At 33.4% G+C, this 10,578-nt stretch overlaps 1 non-coding gene across 1 annotated transcript; it reads left to right on the top strand.

Annotated features, from left to right (window-relative positions):
* Window positions 1-8,843: 8,843 nt before the first annotated feature.
* Window positions 8,844-8,950, top strand: LOC139887308 (small nucleolar RNA R71). Its single transcript, XR_011773144.1, has one exon. It is a non-coding gene; the product is annotated as a small nucleolar RNA R71 (small nucleolar RNA).
* Window positions 8,951-10,578: the final 1,628 nt, after the last annotated feature.

Here is a 10,578-nt window from a genome sequence, read left to right on the forward strand (position 1 = left end):
GTAGCTTACCGACTTGAGTTACCTCAACAACTCGCGGCTGTACATAACACTTTCCACGTCTCGAATTTGAAGAAATGTTTTGCTAAAGAAGATCTCACTATTCCGTTAGATGAAATCCAAATCAACGAAAAACTCCAATTCATCGAAGAACCCGTCGAAATAATGGATCGTGAGGTTAAAAGACTTAAGCAAAACAAGATACCAATTGTTAAGGTTCGATGGAATGCTCGTAGAGGACCCGACTTCACCTGGGAGCGTGAAGATCAGATGAAGAAGAAATACCCGCATCTATTTCCAGAAGATTCGTCAACACCTTCAACAGCTTAAAATTTCGGGACGAAATTTATTTAACGGGTAGGTACTGTAGTGACCCGAACTTTTCCATATTTATATATATTAATTGAGATTGATGTTTACATGATTAAATGTTTCCAACATGTTAAGCAATCAAACTTGTTAAGACTTGATTAATTGAAATAGGTTTCATATAGACAATTGACCACCCAAGTTGACCGGTGATTCACGAACGTTAAAACTTGTAAAAACTATATGATGACATATATATGGATATATATATATAGTTAACATGATACTATGATAAGAAAACATATCATAAAGTATATTAACAATGAACTACATATGTAAAAACAAGACTACTAACTTAATGATTTTTAAACGAGACATATATGTAACGATTATCGTTGTAAAGACATTTAATGTATATATATCATATTAAGAGATATTCATACATGATAATATCATGATAATATAATAATTTAAAATCTCATTTGATATTATAAACATTGAGTTAACAACATTTAACAAGATCGTTAACCTAAAGGTTTCAAAACAACACTTACATGTAACGACTAACGATGACTTAACGACTCAGTTAAAATGTATATACATGTAGTGTTTTAATATGTATTTATACACTTTTGAAAGACTTCAATACACTTATCAAAATACTTCTACTTAACAAAAATGCTTACAATTACATCCTCGTTCAGTTTCATCAACAATTCTACTCGTATGCACCCGTATTCGTACTCGTACAATACACAGCTTTTAGATGTATGTACTATTGGTATATACACTCCAATGATCAGTTCTTAGCAGCCCATGTGAGTCACCTAACACATGTGGGAACCATCATTTGGCAACTAGCATGAAATATCTCATAAAATTACAAAAATATGAGTAATCATTCATGACTTATTTACATGAAAACAAAATTACATATCCTTTATATCTAATCCATACACCAACGACCAAAAACACCTACAAACACTTTCATTCTTCAATTTTCTTCATCTAATTGATCTCTCTCAAGTTCTATCTTCAAGTTCTAAGTGTTCTTCATAAATTCCAAAAGTTCTAGTTTCATAAAATCAAGAATACTTTCAAGTTTGCTAGCTCACTTCCAATCTTGTAAGGTGATCATCCAACCTCAAGAAATCTTTGTTTCTTACAGTAGGTTATCATTCTAATACAAGGTAATAATCATATTCAAACTTTGGTTCAATTTCTATAACTATAACAATCTTATTTCAAGTGATGATCTTACTTGAACTTGTTTTCGTGTCATGATTCTGCTTCAAGAACTTCGAGCCATCCAAGGATCCATTGAAGCTAGATCTATTTTTCTCTTTTCCAGTAGGTTTATCCAAGGAAATTAAGGTAGTAATGATGTTCATAACATCATTCGATTCATACATATAAAGCTATCTTATTCGAAGGTTTAAACTTGTAATCACTAGAACATAGTTTAGTTAATTCTAAACTTGTTCGCAAACAAAAGTTAATCCTTCTAACTTGACTTTTAAAATCAACTAAACACATGTTCTATATCTATATGATATGCTAACTTAATGATTTAAAACCTGGAAACACGAAAAACACCGTAAAACCGGATTTACGCCGTCGTAGTAACACCGCGGGCTGTTTTGGGTTAGTTAATTAAAAACTATGATAAACTTTGATTTAAAAGTTGTTATTCTGAGAAAATGATTTTTATTATGAACATGAAACTATATCCAAAAATTATGGTTAAACTCAAAGTGGAAGTATGTTTTCTAAAATGGTCATCTAGACGTCGTTCTTTCGACTGAAATGACTACCTTTACAAAAACGACTTGTAACTTATTTTTCCGACTAGAAACCTATACTTTTTTTGTTTAGATTCATAAAATAGAGTTCAATATGAAACCATAGCAATTTGATTCACTCAAAACGGATTTAAAATGAAGAAGTTATGGGTAAAACAAGATTGGATAATTTTTCTCATTTTAGCTACGTGAAAATTGGTAACAAATCTATTCCAACCATAACTTAATCAACTTGTATTATATATTATGTAATCTTGAGATACCATAGACACGTATACAATGTTTCGACCTATCATGTCGACACATCTATATATATTTCGGAACAACCATAGACACTCTATATGTGAATGTTGGAGTTAGCTATACAGGGTTGAGGTTGATTCCAAAATATATATAGTTTGAGTTGTGATCAATACTGAGATACGTATACACTGGGTCGTGGATTGATTCAAGATAATATTTATTGATTTATTTCTGTACATCTAACTGTGGACAACTAGTTGTAGGTTACTAACGAGGACAGCTGACTTAATAAACTTAAAACATCAAAATATATTAAAAGTGTTGTAAATATATTTTGAACATACTTTGATATATATGTATATATTGTTATAGGTTCGTGAATCAACCAGTGGCCAAGTCTTACTTCCCGACGAAGTAAAAATCTGTGAAAGTGAGTTATAGTCCCACTTTTAAAATCTAATATTTTTGGGATGAGAATACATGCAAGTTTTATAAATGATTTACAAAATAGACACAAGTACGTGAAACTACATTCTATGGTTGAATTATCGAAATCGAATATGCCCCTTTTTATTAAGTCTGGTAATCTAAGAATTAGGGAACAGACACCCTAATTGACGCGAATCCTAAAGATAGATCTATTGGGCCTAACAAACCCCATCCAAAGTACCGGATGCTTTAGTACTTCGAAATTTATATCATATCCGAAGGGTGTCCCGGAATGATGGGGATATTCTTATATATGCATCTTGTTATTGTCGGTTACCAGGTGTTCACCATATGAATGATTTTTATCTCTATATATGGGATGTGTATTGAAATATGAAATCTTGTGGTCTATTGTTACGATTTGATATATATAGGTTAAACCTATAACTCACCAACATTTTTGTTGACGTTTTAAGCATGTTTATTCTCAGGTGATTATTAAGAGCTTCCGCTGTGTCATACTTAAATAAGGACAAGATTTGGAGTCCATACTTGTATGATATTGTGTAAAAACTGCATTCAAGAAACTTATTTTGTTGTAACATATTTGTATTGTAAACCATTATGTAATGGTCGTGTGTAAACAGGATATTTTAGATTATCATTATTTGATAATCTACGTAAAGCTTTTTAAACCTTTATTGATGAAATAAAGGTTATGGTTTGTTTAAAAATGAATGCAGTCTTTGAAAAACGTCTCATATAGAGGTCAAAACCTCGCAACGAAATCAATTAATATGGAACGTTTTTAATCAATAAGAACGGGACATTTCATTAATAGTCAATAGTTCAATTTCCATAAGTGTCGGTCTTTTGCCCAAACCTTAATTATGGTCCAAAGTTCAATAACCCCTTCTTAATATTTTAGCCCAACATCACGATTACTTCGGCTCAAATAAGCATAATAACAACTTAGCTACGAGACATTAATGTAAAAAGGTTGAACATAACTTACAATGATTAAAAATAGCGTAGCGTTACACGGACAGAATTTCGACTTACACACTCAAACGATCTCTATCATAAATCTTATTATTATCATAATTTAAAATTAAAATTAAGATTATTGTTATATCTGATTACATTAACATTATGATAGAGAATTATAAATATAGATATTGATATTTGATATAGAAAAGTAAGAAAAAGATAGAAAAATTGATCGAAAAAAAAGTCTCCTGGTTTTGATCGTAAATCATCGCTTTTATAGCGAAATTAGAATTGAAATTTTCATTTACGACCCCTGAACTATGCTCAATTAACAACTTTTTATTATTTAATATTATTATTATTATGAATTATTTAAATATTATATTTTATTCTTGTGCATAGTTGACTCGTAATTTTTACACCGTTGCGTCGAGCGCTGAAAGTTGGTTCATGCCTCGGTTCCGGATTTTCGAACGCCCTTTCGTACAATTTTATATCGTGTACTTTGCGTTTTGTAACTTGTACTCTTGTCATTTTTAGACGTTCTTCATCAATAATTTGAACCTTTTTTATTGTATCTTGTACTTTTGAGCTTTTTGGACCTTTGCGTCTTCAAATCTTTGTTTTCGCCTTTTGTCTTCGCACTTATTTAAAATAAACGAATATTACTCGAAAATGGAACAATTGCAACTAAAATCTTGTCTTTCTTGGGGGATTTTGCTATGAAATATATGTTCCTTTTTAGCCTTATCAATATCCCCACACTTGAGCGTTGCTTGTCCTCAAGCAATACAGTCTTGAAATAATATAATACATCACACGAATCACTTCTTTATTCTTCACACTTTGTACATCAGTGATTTTGATAGAGCGGTATAAACAATGATATTAACAATAGAACCATGGTTAAAGGTGGGTGTGTCATCCACAGTTGCCTTGGGTTTAGGTCAACGACACTTGCAATCAAATAGCCGATTTACTTTCGGTTTCCAAAGCAAAGTGCACATTTGAAAGGCGATTTACAGTCCCACATGACTATGAAAATGTAGATCCTTAAGGAAATTGGATCTTTATGAAAACATTTGATCTTTTGAAAATTCAATCTAGCTTTTAAGTTTTCTGATTTGATCCACCATTGGTGTTGCAAAATATATTTGTGGATCAATATTTGACTAAAAACATTTAGGTTCGTGTAATCCACTGCTATCCCGGTATCGGAAAGCACACATCCAGTTTACTTGTTCCGTATATTACCTTTTGGTAAACTACCGTCCGGTTGTAAAGGAAAGCGATGAACAAGAAACTGTTAAGGCAATGTCCCGTGACATGCATTTGATTATGGTCTAAAAACGTGTAGGATGCTAGTACTATCCTTGGTAGGAGCAATAGTAAAGATCATCCTATAATTTTTCGGTCTGGCACAAGGTCCTGTCTCCGACCATGCTATGCAACCACCGTTCTTACGGTTGACACCCGATTTGGTTCAGGTGACCTAATGAATTCCAAGTGAATTCCTAGGATTTTACGTTCAATGGTAATGAACGCATTGAAAATGGGTTTTCAGAAAACAAATCGGTTTGTATTTTTGATCAAAATATTTTCTCGTTCAAGCTCGAGTTTAGATATCATTGAATTCCATGAGTTTGAATTCTCAATCTTTAAGGTCAATCTCAAGGATTGAGTAATATCAGTCTTAAAAGCTGATTTTTAATCTTTAAGGAGATTATCCTTTTCTGGGGATCTGATTCATTAGTCTTATCCAGCTAATTTGCACGGTGCCCCCCATTGTACGAGATAAATCCTTCTCATGGTTAGGATAAATCTGACCACTTGGCGACCCTGTTTGATGCTGAGGTCCGTGGATTTCCAGCCGATTTTAGTGATGACTTTTCTAGATTTTTTGTCAACCTACAGCTGATCTGGACGACAACTTCATGACCTAAATCAAGAAGCGCGTGTCTTTTTCGGAAGACTTTACTTCCTTTTAATGATGGAATTGATTCATCGTGTAGATCCATCTCTTCTTTTCTTTCATCGGGTAAAACAGTTTAGTTTAGTCCAAAGCAAAAGTATTTTCAGTTATTTGTTACAGATAGATGTGACATATGTTTAAGATAACTTGGTAAATTTTCCCACACTTAGCTTTTATTTTCCTTTTTATCGTCCTCTATTACATTTTAAATGAATTTTAACATTTTGGTTTGTTTCTCAATTTATGTCCTTTCCGAGGTAACAATAATTTCGGTGTTAAAACCTAGTTTTATCGTTCATAAATATGTATAAACATGATTTTGAGTTCATTTAATTGAAAATTTTTCAAATTTTCACAAAATTTGGCAAATAAACCAAGTATAAACCTGAGAGAATTTATAACCCTTCCCCACACTTAAGATCATGCAATGCCCTCATTTGCATGAAATCAGACTATAATTTAAATTCATGAGGGTGATTAGCGTAGAAAAGTGATTAAAAATACCGAGTTTGTAATTACAAAGCTCGTCGAATGATAGATGGCGCCTCATCGTTCATTCCTTCATTTGTTATATCATATTTGTTGTTTTGCGTCTTGTCGTCAAAATTAGTACCGTTTGCTGAACTTTAATGACAGTCTTTGAAAGTGCGTTGTTTTACCCTGTTTTGTACATAAGATAAAATACAAACATATATATATATATATATATATATATATATATATATATATATTTTTGAAGTTTGGTTTATAACCCCACTTTTCAAAAATTTATAAAGTATAATATTTTTGGCATACTTTAAATCAATAAAATTAAAAATAATGATAACAAAATTTGTCGCCCCGCCCTCGGGTAAAGTAATTTCGGCTTAATGACCTAGTCTTCAACTCACGACGAATTTTAGAAATCATTTTTTTCAACTTAATGAATTAAAGTAAATTTTGTTTTTAAAATTCATACAAAACTTAAATTAAAAAAAAACATATTAATTTTATATAAAACCTACAAAACAAAAATTCAGAATGGAGGGAGAAAACTAGTTCTTTAGTGTCTGCTAGCGGAAAAGACCAATCGGATTCCATTCTCGGAACTACACGAGAACAGAACAACTAACTCTCGACAACATTTTCCTTTTAGAACATTTGAATCTCCCCACACTTAGGTAGCTGTGGTGTCGAAATTGTGATTAGCTTCATCGTCAATTTCTCTTGGTCCATAATCAACTTGCATATCTGTGACTTTTTCTTTAAGCCATTGGTCGGATTCATGTGTTATATCCACAATTTCAACTAGCTTTGCCTTTTCTTTAGGCGACAGATTGGATACTAATCGGTTACATAACTTAAAGTTCCCCTTGGTTCTAGCATCGCGAATCCGTTTAATAAGTTTCTTCATTGAACTATTAATAACGGGATCATTTAATTTCGTATCAACAACGGGGTTCTTTGTTATCATGTCATCATTAGGTGTTACTTCATTTTCCCCACACTTAGGCGTTTCATTATTGTTAAGCACTACCGTTGGAGTTGGTAAAACCACATGGTTCTTACTAATTGTTTTTACTGGTTCAACGGTTTTGGCTGGTGGAGATTTAGACTTTCGAATCATAAAGGTGATCGATTTGTCACCACTTTTAAGTGTCATTCTTCCATTTCCTACATCAAATAACGCCCCGGTGGACGCAAAGAATGGTCGACCTAAAATTAGAGGAATGTTTAGGTCCTCTTCTATGTCAATGACAATGAATTCGACTAGAAAGGTTAAATTACCTACTTGAATGGGTAGGTTGTCAGCAATTTCAACTGGGTGCTTAATGGTTTGATCAAAGAGTCGAACACTCATATCCGTTGGACTTAACTCACCTACTCCTAATCTCTTATATAATGAAAGAGACATAACACTCACACTTGCACCTAAATCTGCTAGTGCATTATACATGACACAATCACTAAGTAGACAAGGAACAATAAATTCACCCGGATCACCTACCCTAGGTGGAGGTTTTGGTGGAACTGTATTCACCGGGTTTACTTCTACGGCTTTTGTTTCTTGTACTTTCTTATTCTTTTTCTTCTTCTTCTTTCCAGAAGTATCACAATCTTGATTACTTATTACTTGCTCATACTCAACTCCTTTTCTTGAAAACGGGATGGGTGGTTTGTATGGTGTCACCACTGGCTTTACATACTCGGGTGGTGGTGGTGGTGGTGTAACTTCTTCATTGTTACTCACATCTAAAACCTTCCCATCTTCTGGTGCTGGTTTTTCAGAATTCGTTGACACCATATTAACATTCTCATTCCGAGGGTTTACTTCAGTATTACTCGGTAGCTTTCCTTGTTCCCTTTCACTCATCATGCTAGCAAGAGTACCTACGTGTTTTTCTAGATTCAAAATGGAAGCTTGTTGAGTTCTTAATGACTGATCAAACCTCTCATTCGTTTGGGTTTGAGATGTAATAAATTGTGTTTGAGATTCAACTAGCTTTGCCATCATTTCTTCTAGATTTGGCTTTTTCTCTTCGGGTTGTTGTGGTGGTTTATATAAGCTAGGTCTTTGTTGATTGAAAGTGTTGTTTTGAGTCGGTTGGTTATTCGGACCTTGTTGGTTGTACGAGTTGTTGTTGGGTCCGTTTGGATTGTAAAGAATGTTTTGATTTCGATTGAAGTTTAACTTTGGCGGTTGATAATTATTTTGATAATTATTTCCAGGCCTTTGGTTCATATAGGAAACATTCTCTCGTTGTTCCAATGTTGGTTCAATGTGACAATCTTTCAATAAGTGTGGTCCACCGCATTGCTCACAACTGATTCGTATTGCGTGAATATCTTTATTCATCTTTTCCATTCGTCTTTCGAAAGCATCTATTTTTGCGGAAACGGAATCAAAGTCATGGCTAGAATCAGCTCTAGCCGCTTTAGATGATCGAAAGATATCTTTTTCTTGGTGCCACTCATGTGAGTGGGATGCTGTGTTATCAATAATTTTGTAAGCTTCAGTTGCGGTTTTCTTCATAATTGAACCACCAGCTGTTATGTCGATGTCTTTCCGTGTAGCAACGTTGACACCTTGGTAGAATATTTGTACTATTTGATAAGTGTCTAAACCGTGTTGAGGACATCCTCTCAACATCCTTCCGAATCTTGTCCACGCCTCATATAATGTTTCATTTGGCTTTTGTGTGAACGTAACAATTTCTCCTTGAAGTCTCACGGCTTTGGATGCCGGAAAGAATCGTTTAAGAAAATTTTCAACTAAAACATCCCATGTGTCAATCGCCCCTTCAGGTAACGATTCTAACCAATCTTTGGCTTCTCCCTTTAAAGTCCAGGGAAACAACATGAGATAGATCTGCTCATCTTCCACTTCTCGGATTTTGAATAGTGTACAAATTCTATTAAACGTACGAAGATGTTCGTTTGGGTCTTCATTCGGCGCACCACTGAATTGGCATTGATTAGTCACCATGTGTAGAATTTGTCCTTTGATTTCATAATCTGGAGCATTAACTTCTGGTTTAATAATGGCATGACCTTGGCCCGTGCGTGTAGCTCTCATTCGGTCTTCCATACTTAGAGGTTCTAGATTTTCCATGATTAGAAGTGTTGTATCTGAATCACTAGAGGTTTCTGATTTAATGGTTTCTTTTCTCAACAATCTCTGTTTGAATGATTGGTGGTTCCGGAGGAAAGTTTAATGGTTCGGGATCTACAAACCGTTCCTGAATATTCTCCGGATTCTCAATTGTGAGGTTTGTTTCAAAAACTGGATTATCGGAAATTTGAGTTTGAGGATTTGGTCGAATTGATGACGATTCTAAAGAAAAATCAACGGCGGCGATATTCGTTAAACGATGTCTTGATCGAGTTACAGGTGGTGAACGTATGACCGGCGGCGAACGTCTTGCTCGGTGCATTCACTGAATATCCTATTAGTTTTTAAAAAGGAAAGAAAAATTATAATAAGTTATCCAATTAATAGACTTTTCTGATTTTGCCCACGTTTCGAATAACCAAAAGATGCAGCAGAGGGGCAGGATTCGTTTGGTCTCAATATAATTGAGGACTGTTTGGCTCCAATAACCCGGTCCACGTACAAATCCAACTATTACTACGAACCAGAAAATTTTGATGTCTATCAATTTAACCACTTAAAATAAATTTTCGTAATTTTAAGAAATTTAGAGAAGAAGTAGAAAAAAATCTAAGTCCTAAAAACTAGAATGGCGAGAAATAAGAGAGAAAAAGAGTGCGCGTCGAAAAGTGTCGAAAAATGAAAAAGACGAAGAGTGGTTTGTAAACACGCGGTTAATCCAACCTTATAACGATCACTATCTTAAAATTAAAGCTACAAATGGAGATCACTAATTGGAATTGTAATTGATACATAGGTAAACGGCGTCGAAAGATAAATAAAAGAAAGTAGCACGAAAAATAGCGTCGCAAAATTTTAAGGCACCTAAATCTTAGTCTAAAGAAAAAGCACTTAAGGGATTTTACGGCAAAACTAAAAATTCTAGAAGTAAAAATAACTATGGCAAAACTAAACTTAATACTAAAAGTTGCGAATATAGTCTAAAAATCTAAAGGTAATAAAACTAAAAAAAAAAATTTTTTTATAGACAAAATCTTAAAAATATATTTTTTTTTAATTTTTTTTTTTTTTTTACGTTTTTTTTTACGTTTTTTTTTTTTTTAAGTTTTTTTTTTTTTTTTTTGCAAATATAAATTAAAAATATAGCGTTTTAGTGCTCCCCGGCAGCGGCGCCAAAAACTTGATGATGTAGCGTGAGGGTACGAAATAGTATTATTTTTAATACAAAATACTACAAAATATGA

This window comes from Rutidosis leptorrhynchoides, chromosome 1, assembly GCF_046630445.1.
Source record: "Rutidosis leptorrhynchoides isolate AG116_Rl617_1_P2 chromosome 1, CSIRO_AGI_Rlap_v1, whole genome shotgun sequence".
Taxonomy (NCBI): Eukaryota; Viridiplantae; Streptophyta; class Magnoliopsida; order Asterales; family Asteraceae; genus Rutidosis; species Rutidosis leptorrhynchoides.